At 40.2% G+C, this 16,254-nt stretch overlaps 1 protein-coding gene and 1 long non-coding RNA gene across 5 annotated transcripts in view; one reads left to right on the top strand and one right to left on the bottom strand.

The window, feature by feature from the left end:
• UMAD1 (UBAP1-MVB12-associated (UMA) domain containing 1) overlaps nt 1-16,254 on the top strand; it is a 221,144-nt gene that overhangs the window by 101,854 nt on the left and 103,036 nt on the right. The gene's annotated exons all lie outside the window — the stretch shown is intronic.
• LOC121028694 (uncharacterized) lies at nt 1,131-9,297 on the bottom strand. 3 transcript variants are annotated; one of them, XR_005789390.1, is made up of 4 exons: nt 6,233-9,297; nt 5,557-5,610; nt 2,726-2,885; nt 1,131-1,179 (listed from the first exon to the last, which is right to left on the bottom strand). It is a non-coding gene; the product is annotated as an uncharacterized LOC121028694 (long non-coding RNA). The 3 variants fall into 3 exon arrangements; XR_005789391.1 differs by having other exon boundaries at nt 5,557-6,375; nt 8,391-9,297; XR_005789389.1 differs by having other exon boundaries at nt 5,557-9,297.

Genomic DNA, 16,254 nt, shown 5'->3' with positions numbered 1-16,254 from the left:
AGGAAGGCAGGGAGGATGGTAGGAAGGCAGGGAGGATGGTAGGAAGGGAGGGAGGATGGTAGGAAGGGAGGGAGGATGGTAGGGAGGGAGGGAGGATGGTAGGGAGGGAGGGAGGGAGGAAGGGAGGGAGGAAGGCAAGAAGGTAGGAAGGAAACTCCAGAGAGGTGTCTCTTCATAAGCAATGATCAATTATATTGGGTAGTCAAGGTGTCTTCTTAGATTCTGAGGTTTTGAAACTCCTTAACTTCAGGACTCTTGATCCTTTATTTTTGACATTGTTGCACACTATGAGGTATCCAAGATGTGAGAAAATAAAATTATTCCAGATGGTGCCTCTTTTTCATTTTTTAGAATGTTTCCATCTAATCCTCTCCCACAAAAGAAAAATTCCCCTTGGAATTGCTTCTGTTATTATTTGTATTCGTTTTTAACCTTGACAACCATGTGGACATAGTACAGGTGGTTTTGTAGGAGAGCGATCTATAAAGTTCTTTGTGCTGTGCTGCAGAAGGGGAAATACTTCAATCACCACAGCAAAGCTGCTTTAAAGTAATTGAACATGTTTTGCAGCCAGATGTAAATGAAGTAACTTTTTTTGAAGATGGGTTAATTTACAGATATCTGATCATTATACTTTTGGGTAGACAGAAAGGCAGAGTAACACTGATTACGTGTCGGGGTCTGGCTAGGTTCCCAGCTCCACCACTTGCTAGCTGTGTGGCCTTGGCAAGCCCTTTCGCCTCTCTGAAATGAACATGATAGGAGTCCCCACCTTGTAGGGGCGTTCTGCGGATTGAATAGAGAATGCGGAGAATGCAGATAGGTGCAGGCTATCCGTGCCTGCTACACAGTACGTTCTCCTTGAATCCTAGTTATGTTGTTGATTCTGCTGCTGCCATCATCCCAGGAGGTGCAGCAGGGTCTTGGTGGTGTTTGATCTTACCTCCTTTGGGTCCATCCAGAGTGAAGGCTTTGGGGTTGTGAGGCACTCTTAGAAATTAACATGCGGGGTGCCTGGGTGGCTTCATTGGTTAAGCATCGACTTTGGCTCAGGTCATGATCTCACCGCTCTTGAGTTCGAGCCCGACATGGGGCTCTTTGCTGACAGCTCAGAGCTTGGAGCCCTCTTCGGATTCTGTGTCTCCCTCTCTCTGCCCCTCCCCTGCTCGTGCTCTGTCTCTGAAAAATAAAGAAACATTAAAAAATTTTTTTAAAAATTAACATGCAAAAATTGAGGGAAGGGGCTGGAGTGTGATTTATTTAAAATTGTTTTAAAAATGTGTTTGCTTATGTGGGTTTTTTGTTTGTTTTTGTTAAGTTATTTTGAGAACCAGAAACTTCTTTGCTTCCTGTCTCTCATATCATAGCCTATCCCAGTGGTTTTGAACCCCTCAGCAGTGGGGTTGACTTTACAACTGTTACATCTCTGTTTTATGCAGAATTTTTATAGTGACTATCTCAAAAGACAAAAGTGGAAGAGAAGTTTTTATGGGTCTCTTACTCTTTTTTTTTTTTTACCTTGTAATATTCTTTTTGTTTAAAAAAAATTTTTTTTTTACATTAATTTTATTTTTGAGAGACAGAGACGGAGCACAAGCGGGGCAGGGGCAGAGAGAGAGAGAGAGGGAGACACAGAAACAGAAGCAGGCTCCAGGCTCTGAGCGGTCAGCACAGAGCCCGACGTGGGGCTCGAACTCAAGAATGGTGAGATCATGATCTGGGCTGAAGTTGGATGCTTAACCAACTAAGCCACCCAGGTGCCTTACCTTGGAATATTCTTATAAGATAATAAAGCTTTACAGTTATAAAGTAGAATACAACATGCATCCATGTCCCCGCCACTAGGTTCAGGAACAACATTATGGATGGATACCACAGAAGCTGCTTGTATACACCTTCAACCCCTAGAGAGGTAGCCACTCATCCACATGCCATTTTCTTATACCGCATACGATGTATAATTCCAAACTGTATATAGTATTGTTTTCCTAATTTTAAAAGTTTATATAAGTGCTGTCATTTTTGTTGCCTTCTGCTGCAATTTGCTTTCTTTACATAGTGTTGTGTTTGTCAAATTCCTCTATGTTGATGGTAACTCTCAGTCATTTAAGCTGTTGTAAGGTATTTCTGTGCATGAAGATAGCATAGTTTATTTATCCCTTCTCGTGGCAGTAGACATTTACACACTCTCTCTCTTACAGACCATGTTGCCATCAGTGTTTCTATACATGTTTTACTTCACAGATCTATGTAGCTGAGGTTTTGTTTTGTTTGTTTTTCTACAGGGAGTGAATTCTTTTTAGTCTGGTCACATGTTGTGGGCCTCATTATTTTCGTCATCAAAATAAGTCTGAACTACATCTTTTCTGTCTTTTCTAGCTCAAAATTACACTTTTTATATGGGTTATTTAAACTGGATCGTTTGAATCATTGGATTTTAATTAGTATAATTTCCCAGTCCCATTAGTGTGTCTCTGCAGTATTTTCTGTGGGATATAAATTTTACTGATGGAAGGGAAAGTTCCATTTTGAACATTCTTGAGGACAAAATATATGCAGTATTAGAAATTATCATTAAGCATGATGACACAAGACACTCAATTTTTCTACCCAGTTTTGTTTCTTTCCTGGAATCCAGAGTAATTACAAAAGCTAATAATTTAGAGTAAACATGACTCTACGCATATGTAAAATATGTTGTCTACACGTAGATCAGTCCCTGTACTTGATTTCTCCAGAGTTCGAGTCACATTGAATATTTTGTTTCCTCTTTAAACTTGAGTGAGAATTCATATGGCCAAAGTATTCTACTATTCCCTTGGCCTTTCTCTCTCTTCTTCTTACATAAATGAAAACCTAGTGTAAGGTGACGAATAGGCAAAGTCCTATAACAAAGAAAAGGGTACTAGAAAATCTGAAGCAATGAGAGATTAAGCCTGACTCAAGGGCATGGAAAGGATTCTTGGGAGAAGGGGAATTTCAGCTGGGCCCTAAAGAATGAAGACCCAGTGGGGCGCCTGGGTGGCGCAGTCGGTTAAGCGTCCGACTTCAGCCAGGTCATGATCTCGCGGTCCGTGAGTTCGAGCCCCGCGTCGGGCTCTGGGCTGATGGCTCAGAGCCTGGAGCCTGTTTCCGATTCTGTGTCTCCCTCTCTCTCTGCCCCTCCCCCGTTCATGCTCTGTCTCTCTCTGTCCCAAAAATAAATAAACGTTGAAAAAAAAAAATTAAAAAAAAAAAACAATGAAGACCCTGTAGGTCTGTGACAAGCAGGAGAAGTGGGAACCCTCCAGATAGCCCATCTGCCAGCTGACTACCAATATCTGAGAGACTATTCGCACTACTACAGAGAACAGAAGTGCTCAGCTCTTTCCAAATTTCAGGCCCACAGATTTGTGAGGTCTGATAAAAATTGTCCTTGTTTTAAGTGCTAAGTTTGGAGTAGTTTGTTATGTACCAGTACTTCACAGGAATACCTGCAAAAACCGAGGAGGGGAATACTTTGTTTTTTGCTTTTGTTTGGTTTGTTTTGATGCTTGCTGAAGACAGTATTTAGTCATCCAAAACCTCTTCCCAAAATATACTACTGAATGTAATTTAGAACTTCTAGCAGGAAGACAGGGTTTGGAGAAAATTCCAGGCAGAGGAAATGGCATGGACAAAGATAGCAAAATAGGAAAGGACAGGATATACGGAAGGCAGACGGTAATTAGTTGTGACTGGGAGTAGGGTTCTCTTGGTTAGTAGTGAATGACTAGACTGGAAAGGAAGAGTAAGGACATAGTATGAAGGGCCTTGAGCATGAGGTTGAAGAGACTATGACATAGAGCCACCGAAGGCTTCTGGGAAAGCAACGTTATACTAGTGGAACTTTTCTTTGGGAAACTCTTCAGATACTTATGGGATAGACTCAGGTGTGGAGAAATTAAGGGATCAGGGTGGAAGCCGTTGAAAGATGTCATAGGAGTCGGATCTGTCATGGCTGGAGCCAGAATGAATACTAGTATACAGGTGGGAAGCATTGTGACCAGAGCTACCACTGACCCGCTCAGTGCATTCTGGGAATTAAAAAGATGCCCTGTCTTTAAGACATTTTACTTCCATCTGTTAGAAAATTGTTGTAATATATTTACTTAATTACAATAAGACACTTGAATGCCATCTACTGGAAAATTAAACCTATGCATCTATAATGTGAACACTCCTCCCTGTAGATATGGCACTCTGGTGCAGTACACAACCTGTACTACCATATCTGCAACCGTAATCACGTGGGTATGAGTGATAGGACGTGGTAACTGGTCACATTAGTTATCAGAGGGAAAAGGAAGAAATTTCAAGTCTGATTGGTAGGGAAATTGGTAGTAACATTAGTATAACTGGAACTTATTCTTGGGGAATAGGTTCATAAAACAATTATTCTAAACATGGAAGATTCCACAAGTTCTTCATTTTGTTCATTGATCCCAGTATTTTGCATTTACACAGAATTCTGTCTTTTCTTCTGGAGTCTCAGCTTTGCACCCTTTGTGACATCTGAGAATGATTACCAGTCACCTCTCTCTTTTGGGTTCCGTTCACCCCCTTTCTCCCCTGTATCTTTTCCTTCTTTCCTGATCATTGCTTCTCAGTCTCCTTTGCAGGCCCTTTTTTCCCTCAGATTTTCATTCTTACTGCCTTTGCATACAGTGGATGCACAATAAATGTTTGTTGAATTACATTGCCTTTGAAAGATTAGTTTCAGGTTTACTGAGAGACTGACTCTTTGGTGCTAGGGACTAAGGGTGTGCCAGAATTCAGAAAGTAGGAACATACACTAAATACAGTTCCTTGTTTTAGGATCTGTTTTCTACACAATGGGTCACTCTTTGTTGGGGAATTCCTGTACTGTTGATCTGTTCATCATTGTTCAGTAGTGGCAACACCAGGAGAACAAATTCTTAATATTGGCTGTGTCACATGGGCATGTATAATTCAGAAAATACTTTCAAACCAAATAATGAAGCTTCCCTGTCTTCTAATTTGGGAAGGATGAAAACTTACCTTTCTTTTTTCTTTTTTTTTTTTTTTTTTAAATGTCGACTTTTGTACAAGTAGATTAGTGATGAGTTAATAAGCAAGATCACATTTAAATATTTTCATTTGAGGTTGCTTATTAACATTCCTAACCCTACCACCTGCACCTGCCCCCCAACCCATTCACCTAGGTTACTTTTGCTTTCATTTTTCATGGGGCTTGTATGTCAAGGGAGATCCAAGAACTTTGCTCTTCTGACACAGCTTTGCAAACATGTGTTGTGTGTCTGCTTTGTGCAAAGTGCTGTGGGAGGCTTCACTGAAGATACAAAGGTTTCAGATTGCTTCTGCCCTTCAGGAGAGACTGGCTTAATGGGAGAAGTAGACACATATGTAACTGCTCCAGGGCAGGCGATGACAAGGGTCATAATATAGTGCAGACAGAGCCAGGACCCCCTGTGTAAACATCACTCTAAGACTGAGCCACATACGTGACTTGCCATATTTCTTTTCTGAATTGTACGCGTTTAACTCGTAACTTACCTGAGTTGGATTAGAATGTGTTTCCTTGAAAGATTCTGAAGTCAGAAACATACTCTGAAAATTAAGATTTAACAGAATTTAACTAAAAACGCATTGAATAACATCGACTTGATTCTTAGAAATTTTATTTGATTAAGTTGCTTTTAAGTTGGTACTATCCAAAGAAATTAGAGAAAACTAGAGTGATATTAAATAAGCAAGGATATAAAACCGGCCTTATGTTTATGTGAGCCCAGTATTTAGGAAATAAATACCCTGAAATTCCCTAGCCAAATTATATTTTAAAATATGTTTTGAGTACAGGCAAAAGAAAATTACAAACAGCACAGTAGGAAAAAATGTAACTCCCATAAATACAGTGAGGTAAATGTAAAATACTTGAATGGGTTATTGCTGTTTAGTTAAGGTGCCTTAGAGTTAAGTAAAACCAATGACAGTTTTACAATTACTGGAGAACCAAAGCCATGTGAATTTAAAAATGTTAAATGTACTTAAGGTTTGAAATTTAAACAAAAAGTTACTTTTGCTTTTTAAAAAAAGTCCTTTCTTCTACATTAACTCAATCCCGCAGAAAAGAATGAGTGAAAATGAACCAAGTATACATATTAAACGAAATACAAGCTGCTGAAGAATCATTTTAACTTTTGTTTAAAGCTAGTCACAAAACGGAGCATACGGTTTGTGTCCTAAGTAAACAGTGCAGCTTTACTAGCAACGTGATGGCTTGCAACTTTTATTTAAATTCATTCTTCTGACGATGAAAAATGTAGCTTCATGGAGGCATATCCCCTAGTTTTCCTTGGCATCTTCCTTAAAAATCTAAAATCGGAAATGAACAGTATGCCCACCGGTTTTATAGGTGATAGTAAATTGGGAAGTATCTCAAATAGCGAAATAAGAGAAGTACCTCAAAGATGCTTAAAAAGATTTGAAAGTATCACAGGAAACAGTAAGATAATACATCTAAGGGCAAGTAATCTGAAAGAGATATTCAATGGGAGAAAATGCTTAGTAATGCTGAAAGGGAGCCAATGTGCTATCAGACAGCAAAGCAGGTATAAGGTTGCAATGGGATATGGCAGGCACAAAGACCTGTTGCCACTTGGGGAGCCATCTTGCAAACTCATTACAGTAAAAAGAAAGGAAGCAGAAATCTCTTACAAACTGACAGTGTCAAGAACACATTTGTCCTATACTAACCTCCAAACTTCCAGAAACAGTAGCCACTGATGTTGTGAGTCATTTGGAAAACAGAAATTACAGTGTTTGGATTAGGGAAGAATTGACCTCAAAAAAAAAAAAAAAAAAAAAAAAAAGAAGGTTTTAAAAATAAAAGGTCTTACCTTTTGTTTAAGTAATAAAACAATATGAAGTTACATGATGGATATAAGCAACTTGCTGAAAGACAAAATTGTTGAGATTAAATTGAGACCATAGAAGCTGGGATTAGTGTGAACACTTTTATAGGCAATTCTCAACATCTAGGCCAATTGTGTAGATTACAAAAGAGCATCATAGGGCAGTGATGGGAGCTGGGTCTCTTGAAGTAAGTTTGGAGTTCATGAAGAACTTCACTAAGTAACAGTGCCAGAATTGATTAGAAACAGCATGTTCTCGCAATGAGGTAGTATTTCTACTGTTGTCTATACTGGTCAGATTACTCTGCCTAATTGTTTACAATCTTTGGTTCAGTGCTTATAGTCTAGGACCATTTAGATGTCTTTGCCAGGGTACCCTGCCCTTTCTCTTAGCACCTTTTTTGATCTTGGCTTCTAGAATTTCTTTGACTGGCTTAACTTCTTACCTCTGCAATTGGCCCTCTGCTTTCAGAGCACTTCCTTCCCTGTATACACCTGTTATTTTGTCTCAGCACTGATCATATTTGTCTCCACCTGTCACTGTTTGCTAGTGCTGACCCATCTTTGCTGTAATTCTTATTATCACTACTTTTCTTAAGGACACGTCAAATCAGATGTTTTATTGGCTTCTTAAATTTAAATACTCAATTTATTGAGGCTCTGTTCTCAGTCTTCCCATTCCCAATCTAACCAATCCACAGCTTTCCACCTATGCTGGTGAGGACAGCATCTCACTGATCAAAAGGCTGAACTCCTTCTAACCCTCACTATATCCTATCTTTCACCATTTTGCCTTTTATGTCCCTTCTTTTCTGTCCCTTTCTTCTGGTAGCCAAATTCTTAATCGGGTCTTGAGATCTTTCTCTCAAAATATTCCTTCTGTTTCTTGCAACAACGCTCTAGTGCTTGATGATGATGATGATGATGATATTTAATAAAGCAATACCATTGTCTCAAACTACTAGTGACTTACAAAACTTCTAACTTAGATTAAAATGGTTTTGATATTTTCTTATTTAAGCTCAAAAACAGAAATTAGATCATTAAGCAAATTTAATAATATTTTTAGCTTAATATTAAAGCCCTAAAAGTTACTTTTTAAAATAAAAAATTGTTTAGGTCATTGAATTGTTATCTTTTATTGAACTATCAGTCATTTCTTGAGTTCCATCTCTATGCCAGGGGTAGAGCCAGGCCTGCACCAAGTATTAGGTAGTTTCTGGCCTTGAAAGTTTACATTCTGGTTATGGGCAATAATTTTGGCTGAGCAACCGAGAAGTCTTTCATACATTCAATAAATATTCACTGAGCTTCCGGCTCTACACTAGGCACTGTGTCAGGGAGTGGGGATACACTACGGTAAGCGAGACACATAAGATCATTGGCCACATGACTTTCAATCAGCCGGGGAGAGCGATCATTAAACAGTTAATAAAGTGGCAGGTCCACAGGTGTTGTGTACTTAGGGGCACTTACCCTAGTAGATGAGCAAGCAGGAACTGTAGGAGGAGGGAAGATGGGGCTGACCTTGGTGTTGTGTACTGAGAGCCCAGTGTGCTTGTAGAACTGAAAGAAGGTTGATAGGAATTTACTGTAGATTCCGTTGGGGAATGGTGACTTGAACTATTCAAGACAGGAGGGAGGAGGGCTGGTAGCTGGAGGGAGACCTGGGATTCTTACAGGCTCATTTAATAGCCATAGATATCTATCTGAAGCTTTAGAAATAAAATATGGTCCTACCCAAAATCTTGGAAATAATTCTCTTGCCCCGATTTAGTATCTTTGGGATATTTTTCTGAACACTTATTAAATTTGTAGCCAAGAAAGTATTGTGTGTGTGTGTGTGTGTGTGTGTGTGTGTGTGTATGTGTATACACATAAAAGTATTATATATAAATGGTAGAACAGTTCTTCTCAGTCACAACTCATTTTTGTAGTGAAATAATAGTTTTAATCAGAATTGCCCTTCTGGTCATTTGTTTGGCACAGGCTCTTTTGTTAGGATCCAAACATGGCACTTAGAACTGAATTGTAGCAATTTTCTCATCTTAATAAAATTGTGATTGTGCCATGGCATCAGATTATTCTAGAGCAACCTTGCCAAGAAGCAGCAAAATTTACTTGTCTTTTTTTTTTCCTTCCCGGGTATATATGTAGTTAAACTCAATTTTTAAAAATACATTTTACTACAAGTTCTTGCTTATCGCAGGCAAACCCAGTGACCTATTATTTGTTACTTGTATCTGCAGGCCAACAATTTATATTAGGAAGTAAAACTTTTACTGTATAGCATTAAAGTTCATCTGATGAATAATCTGATACTGCCTCAGGTTTCAAACTTTGTTGTGAGTAAAATAAGTCCTCATGCAGTTTAGAAGTAGTACAGCAGGGGCGCCACGATCTCGCGGTCCATGAGTTCGAGCCCGCATCAGGCTCTGGGCTGATGGCTCGGAGCCTGGAGCCTGTTTCCGATTCTGTGTCTCCCTCTCTCTCTGCCCCTCCCCCGTTCATGCTCTGTCTCTCTCTGTCCCAAAAATGAATAAACGTTGAAAAAAAAAATTAAAAAAAAAAAAAAGTAGTACAGCAGCTGCAGACCCAGAAGAACGCGTGCTGTTACTCACATAATAAAGGAACCCCCAAAGCCTTATAATTTATAGATTCATAACCACTTCTTGTTGAACTTATTCTTCTAAATGGTGCAGGTGCTACTTTGGTGTAAAAACATACAACCCTCTTTAGGCAATCTAGAAGAACTCCAAGGTGCTTAATTTTTCTTTCCCCCCTTCTTCCATTGTGAGCTGGTTAGCGTTAAGGATAAACTCAGCACTCCTTTAAAGCTCAAAGGTGCGATTGTTTAAAAACTTACCTAAAACTCCTTTTTAATCATTTAAATATATATGTAATTTCCTACAGATGTGTAATGGATCATTTATTTAAGATTTGGACAGTTCATGTGAAGCCCTATTGTTAACTTATTAGAAAATATTATGATCTTGCCATGTTCTGTACGGGTCTAGATGTTGCTGGTATGTTGATGAGGGCCACAGAAGTCCCTGCCCTCATGGAAACTCAGAGTCTGGTGCAGTTTATATTTTGGTGGATTTTGTAAGCGCTCTTCCCTATTCGGCTTTCATGGAACCTCTTGTCTGATGAAATCTAGGCGACTTTCAAGTTCTGTCTTTTAAAGTCTGCTCCCTTTAAAATGATGGCATGAGTGTATTGCTTCAGAGATGGCGGTGACTATTTATCGTGAATAGCGAGCATTCCAAGAAATTAAGCTGGTAACCAGAAGTAGGATTAAATAGTGTGCATTGTTAAGCACATTTATTTTAGATTTCAACTTCAGGGTATTAGTAGCTGGCATTATTTCATTAATAAAGCAGCATTTTCACCAAGTTTTGTAAGAGGATAAACAATTTTCCAGGAGATCATCAGGGGCTAATATGAATTCTACAGTAAAGTACTCTGCTCCAGATCATAATAACAATTACCCCCCCCCCCATAATAACAGTTTATACTTAGGTGCCAAGTACTATTTTAAGAGCTTTACATAAATTGACTAGTCTAATCCTCAAAATAATGCTTTGAGGTAGATACTATTATTATACCTCTGTATTACATACATGGAGCTCAGAGTAAGTAACTTGCCTAAGGTTACAAAGCTAGCAGGAGGCAAGGCTGAGATGAGATCCCAGGCAGTCTGGTTCTCCGCCTCTGTGCTCTACACTTCTCAGACTTAAATATATGCTTTCTCATTACCCTTCTTGCTTTTTTGTGTCCTAGTAATTTGCTTTCTCTCAGATACGTAAATATTGACTTGTGTAACAGACACACCTTACTCTGAAAGTGAACCTACTGGCTTTTTAATTCGGGTTTTTTTCCATGTTCATAACTCTCTTATCTTACAAAGGCTTTTTTCAAATTCTAAGTCCAGCAGGTAGTAATTTGGAAGTTCATTTGTTTTGGTTCTTTATGGTTTTGCTTGCTTATTTGTTATTTAATGTGTGTTTTTTTTTTTATACCTAGTACCCTGGCAGATTTATCACATTTTAAAATGAAAATTTAGGGGCGCCTGGGTGGCGCAGTCGGTTAAGCGTCCGACTTCAGCCAGGTCACGATCTCGCAGTCCGTGAGTTCGAGCCCCACGTCAGGCTCTGGGCTGATGGCTCAGAGCCTGGAGCCTGTTTCCGATTCTGTGTCTCCCTCTCTCTCTGCCCCTCTCCCGTTCATGCTCTGTCTCTCTCTGTCCCCCCCCAAAAAAATAAATGTTGAAAAAAAAAAAACGAAAATTTAGTCAAATTCGTTGCACACAAAATTTTATTTCTCTGTGCCTCTGGAGAGCAGTGGAGATAGAAAAGAAGTCCTTGTTTTCCCATAAAGAGGAGCACAGTTTTGCCGACTTCATGTTCAGCCCACGGCAATATTTTGGGTTACTTTTCATCCCTTTGGGTTTCCTGCTGGAGCAAGTATTTCTGCTGTTGTGACTCTACACCGTATTGAACGCGCCTGTGTTGTTTGGCTCCTGGCCTCCTCTCCTGCCTAGTGTTTCTGCTCCTCCTCCCAGGTCAGCTGATGGCAGCTTCTGTGACAGGGCCTGTGCCCTCCTCCCGGTCTTGAGGATTTGCTGCCTTCAGTGCATCTGCTTGACTTTGCTGTGTTGTTAACTAATTACACTCCTTGAGGCCAAGGTTTTGTGTGTGTGTGTGTGTGTGTGTGTGTGTGTGTGTGTGTGTGTGTTTCTTGTTAGTTACACTGCTCAATCCTGAGGCTTAAGATCCTGCCAGATACATACTAGGGGTTTGATATTTGCTGAATGAAGACACATCTATATTATAACACTCACTTTATTGTATTTAATAGTTGGCACATGAATTTGTCCTTCCCCTTCTTCTCTCACTCATGTTTGCATTTTCCCTGTTGTCTATAATGTATTAGGTAGGTCGGTAAATATTTACTGAATTAGTGAATGAGCGAGTAAATAATACTCGTCCCTCTCTGTGGCAGTAGATAGGGATGATTAAAGGGAGGAGAGATAATGGATATAAATGAAAGGACCAGTGCATTAGAAATTTTAGAACTCTGAATTTAGAAAAGAGCTGAAGCACCAAGACCAGATGTCCTCTTTTGTTCATCTGTCCAGAAATTTAGCTTTTGCATGTCTGCAGTTTGCACAAATACTCATTTGTCTTTGAGGGTAACATGGTAAGGGAGTATTTCTAGAGATAGGACCCTCAGTGAAAACTGCATAAATCTTCTTCTGTCAGTTAGGGAGACTTCAATGGCGTTAACTTAGGCAAAAAAAATCTCAAAAAAAAATGTGTCTGCTTATTAAGATATAGTGAACTTTATCATATTTTAAGTTCTAAATTGAGTCATCAAAACAAGAACCTCAGAAATAATATACAAGTTTATTCCGTACTATGGAAGGCCAGAGGACTCGAAGACAACTTACTCTCTTCTCTTCACATGCCTCGAAAACCTGTCTCACTCACCGGACGGTTTTCCCTACAAATCATATGATGTCTTCACTCATCAAATGCTTGTAGAGTGTGTACTCTGTACCCAGGTAGTTGTCTTGGTGGCCTGCTGACCTTGGGCAATCCAACTTATTTTGGACCGTTCTTTTTTGTTTCCATAAAGAATGGAGGGAGGTGGAGAGGGACAGAGGGAAGCACATATATATGGAAGAAGCAGCATGTCCTAAGACAGAGTTCTGACAGCACAGCATGTTCTAGAAATGGTATAGCATGGTCATGGTGGTCGGAACACAGGATCCAGGAGAAAAGAGGAAAGAAGTCGCCACAGGCCTTGGGGAAACAGAGCTACATGGATGAAAGTGGGTATTGAGAGCTGTTGGGGACTTAAAACCCATCAGCACAGTAAACATAATTTCCCCTGGTCTCCTGCCCACCACCTTTTCAACCAGCATTCCTCTTACTGTGCTGGTTGACTCTGGCACAGATTTTTGATTTCTACCCTTAGCTCAGAGCTCAGGAGGACTCTCTTCTTTTGAAAAAAAAAATTTTTTTTTTCTTAAAATCTATTCATTTTTGAGAGACAGAGAGCATGAGCAGGGGAGGGGCAAAGAGAGAAAGGGAGACACAGAATTGGGAGCCAGCTCCAAGCTCTGCGCTGTCAGCACAGAGCCCAACACAGGGCTCCAACCCATGAACCGTGAGATCATGACCTGAGCCAAAGGCAAGCGCTTAACTGACTGAGTCACCTGGGCACCCCTCTTCTCTTTTTAAAAAAAATTTTTTCCAACCTGTTTCTAATGAGCTGCATTTTTTAATTACCATAGTGAGTATTCTAAACTGCAGCAACTTTTCTCAGGAACCTCAGCTCTCATGACCCACCCCCCCCCTTTTAAAGTAATGACTAATTGCCCTTGTCATTTTTCTGAGGAAATGGGTAGGATCTGGCATGTGCTGCCTCAGTCTGCCTCCCCTCCACATCCAGACTTCCCTTTGCCTCCCGCCATCCTTACAGTCTTTCTGCCTCAGAGGGAAGTATGCGTTCACTTTTTTCAGCACTGACTCCTCCTCCAGTGCTCTTGAGCTTGCTTTGGGCTGTGGGACCTTCCTGTGTTGATCATCTGTGCTCTTATTTCTTCCTTATTACAGGCTCTTTCCTTTTAGCTCCTTAACATTCTCAGATCTCTCCTAGCCTTGAAACTGCATTCTTTGTCTTTTCTTTTTTTCTCAAGATGTCCTGTGTTTCTTCTTACTTAAGCAAGGAAGGTGGTCTGAGGATTTAGAAAGATTACCTAGCCATGAGGTGGAGGAGGAAGTGAAGGAAAGCAGAAATTTGAGGGAAAGATCAGCTACGAGGGTGTTGAAGATAAAGTGGTGACTGTGGGGAGGAGCTGACAAATCTGAGAGGTTTACAGGAGGTAGAACTGATCAGACTTCAAATGGATAGGAGATGTGAAGGAGATGGAGAAATCCCTGATGACCCCCAGAATTGAGGGAGTGAATACAGAAGGAGGAGCAAGTTTTAGGGAGAAGACAGTGTGTTCCCTTTTGGAAGTGTTGGGGTGAACTGCCCTTAGGGCATCCAGTTGGAGAAATTGAGTAGGCAATTGGAAGTATGATCTGTAGCTCAAGAAAAATGTTGGTTCTTTAGAAACAACATTGGTAGTCAAAAGACATACTGGTATATCTTGAGGTATAGTGTTGGGTGAGATCTCCAAGTGATGGAGTAAGAAGAAAATGGCCTTGGGGAATAACAGAGGAGGTAGAATAAGAGGAACCTATGAAGGAAACAGAGAACAAATAGCCAGAGAGAAAGAAGGATAAAGAGTGGGGTGTGTGTGTGTGTGTGTGTGTGTGTGCGCACGTGCCCGCATGCATGCATGGGTGCCTTGTGTAATTTTTGTTAGATTTGTTTTAGCTCCTTGAAGAAAAGGCTGATATGTATTTCCTTATTAAAATTGTGTAGACTCAATCAATATCTAATATATGCCATTATTGATAGAACCCACTGAAAATAGAGTCAACACTTGGGAAGAAGTTCCTTTGCCTGAAATCACATGTTGCTAGGGTTTCTGGAAAGAATGCATTTGTTAATCAGATAGTTTGGGATGTCAATAGGAGACACATGGAAAAGTTGGGTGACTAGTGTGCTCAGGGAACAATCACTGCAGCAGCCACAGGATTTTATTTTCAATAGCAACTTGTTTATTGATGAAGGCGATCTTGATGGCTGACTTGTTAGAGAGAAATCGTTGGTAGCTTCATGCCAGCGGTTTTGCCACCATAGTGGAAGTTCGCAAATCTGAACATTTTTATCTCCATGATGTTTGGTCACATTTACATTCCACTGCAACACTCCAGTCGTGAGTCAAAATTAAACACTGTTATAAACTAGATTATATCCTTATGTTTGTGCAAAAAAATCTTTTTCGGGGCAGGGGTAGAAATTTACAGCAATCCAAGAATTCATCCAAAAGCCACTAACAACTTAAGTTGGCCTCATATTAGCCGGATCCCACTTTGGGCCTCCATGGGAGGTGGTAGGAGGTGGGCAGTGCCTCAGGAGCTGTGCAAGAGGGCCCCCTGGAGGTGTGCAAAGAAAGTCATAAAACTTCAATTTACAAATTATTTCTATCTCACCCTAAGAAAAAACTGAGGCTCCTGGGTGGGTCAGCCAGTTAAGCGTCTAACTTCGGTTCACGTCATGATCTCACAGTTGAGTGAGTATGAGCTCCCCCATCGTCCTCAGTGCTGACAGCTCAGAGCCTAGAGCCTGCTTCAGATTCTGTTGATTGTGTGTCTCCGTTTCTCTCTCAGCCCCTCCCCTGTTTCTGCGCTCTCTCGCTCCCTCTCTCTCTGAAATAATAAATGAATAAACGTAAAAAAAAAAACCTGCCAATTTTTGTGTGTTTTCGAACATTCATTAGAGATCAGTTCAGTGCTCCATGTTTGCAAATAAGTCAATTATGTATTGATATAAATATAGAGGAGGCATGCTCAACTATTTTTAAGTTGGTGTTTCTCTGGGAATAGACTCTGGAGACCTCAACTTTAAATCCTAGATACTGTTTGAATGCTGTGGGTAAGTCAGGAACATTTAGAAGTTTCTTAACTAAACTCTGTCAATAATTTTAGCTATTATCAGAGTCTAAGTGTTCTACTTGCAAATGCAGATGTGTGTGACCTGACCTTAATTCCACAGGATGGATTTTGACCGAGAGCATCAAAAGGCAAGTTCAAACCCATTTGCTGCCCTTTCTGTAAGCATGCCGCAGTTTCTCATGAACTACCTAGTGTCCCTCCGTGCACGGTGTGTTCTTTACAGCCATGCTTTAGTCACAGGCAGTTTAAACTGTTCAATAGTATCTCGCTTTAAAAGGTAGGCTGATGGCGTTTCTATCTTCTGGTACATCTGGTAAGTTAATATATACAGTCTCTGTGAGTATCCTGCAGGGACCTGTTTTTACATGCATACAGGGACGTTTATGCAGAAATCAAAGGCCATGAATCAGAAGAACACAACTCTTGTTTCCAGTGTACTGGAGGCTTAAAAAAAATTGGCTTTGAAAAATTGAAAGTAGTGTGGTTTGTTTTTATTGTGGAACCGATCAGGAAGAACAATTTACAGTCATTGCCATTCTTCACAGCTGAATGGAGTAGAGGTGCCCGCCTCGTGAAATGGAGCAGCTGTGCCCGTTTTCTCTGGGCTCACAAAAACATTTGCTTTTTAATCGAGAACTTTGGATGGTGGGGTACAGTTTGTTTTCATGATGGAAGTGGTCAGTTGTGCCTTACCAGACAGCTGTAGTGTAATTAAGAAAAACTGTGTGAAAGTGGATTAAATATAACAGAAGAAGCCTTGAAAA

The sequence above is a fragment of the Herpailurus yagouaroundi genome, unplaced genomic scaffold (assembly GCF_014898765.1).
Source record: "Herpailurus yagouaroundi ecotype Mexico unplaced genomic scaffold, PumYag 100, whole genome shotgun sequence".
Classification (NCBI taxonomy): domain Eukaryota; kingdom Metazoa; phylum Chordata; class Mammalia; order Carnivora; family Felidae; genus Herpailurus; species Herpailurus yagouaroundi.
This window is presented reverse-complemented; position numbering and strand designations above follow the sequence as displayed.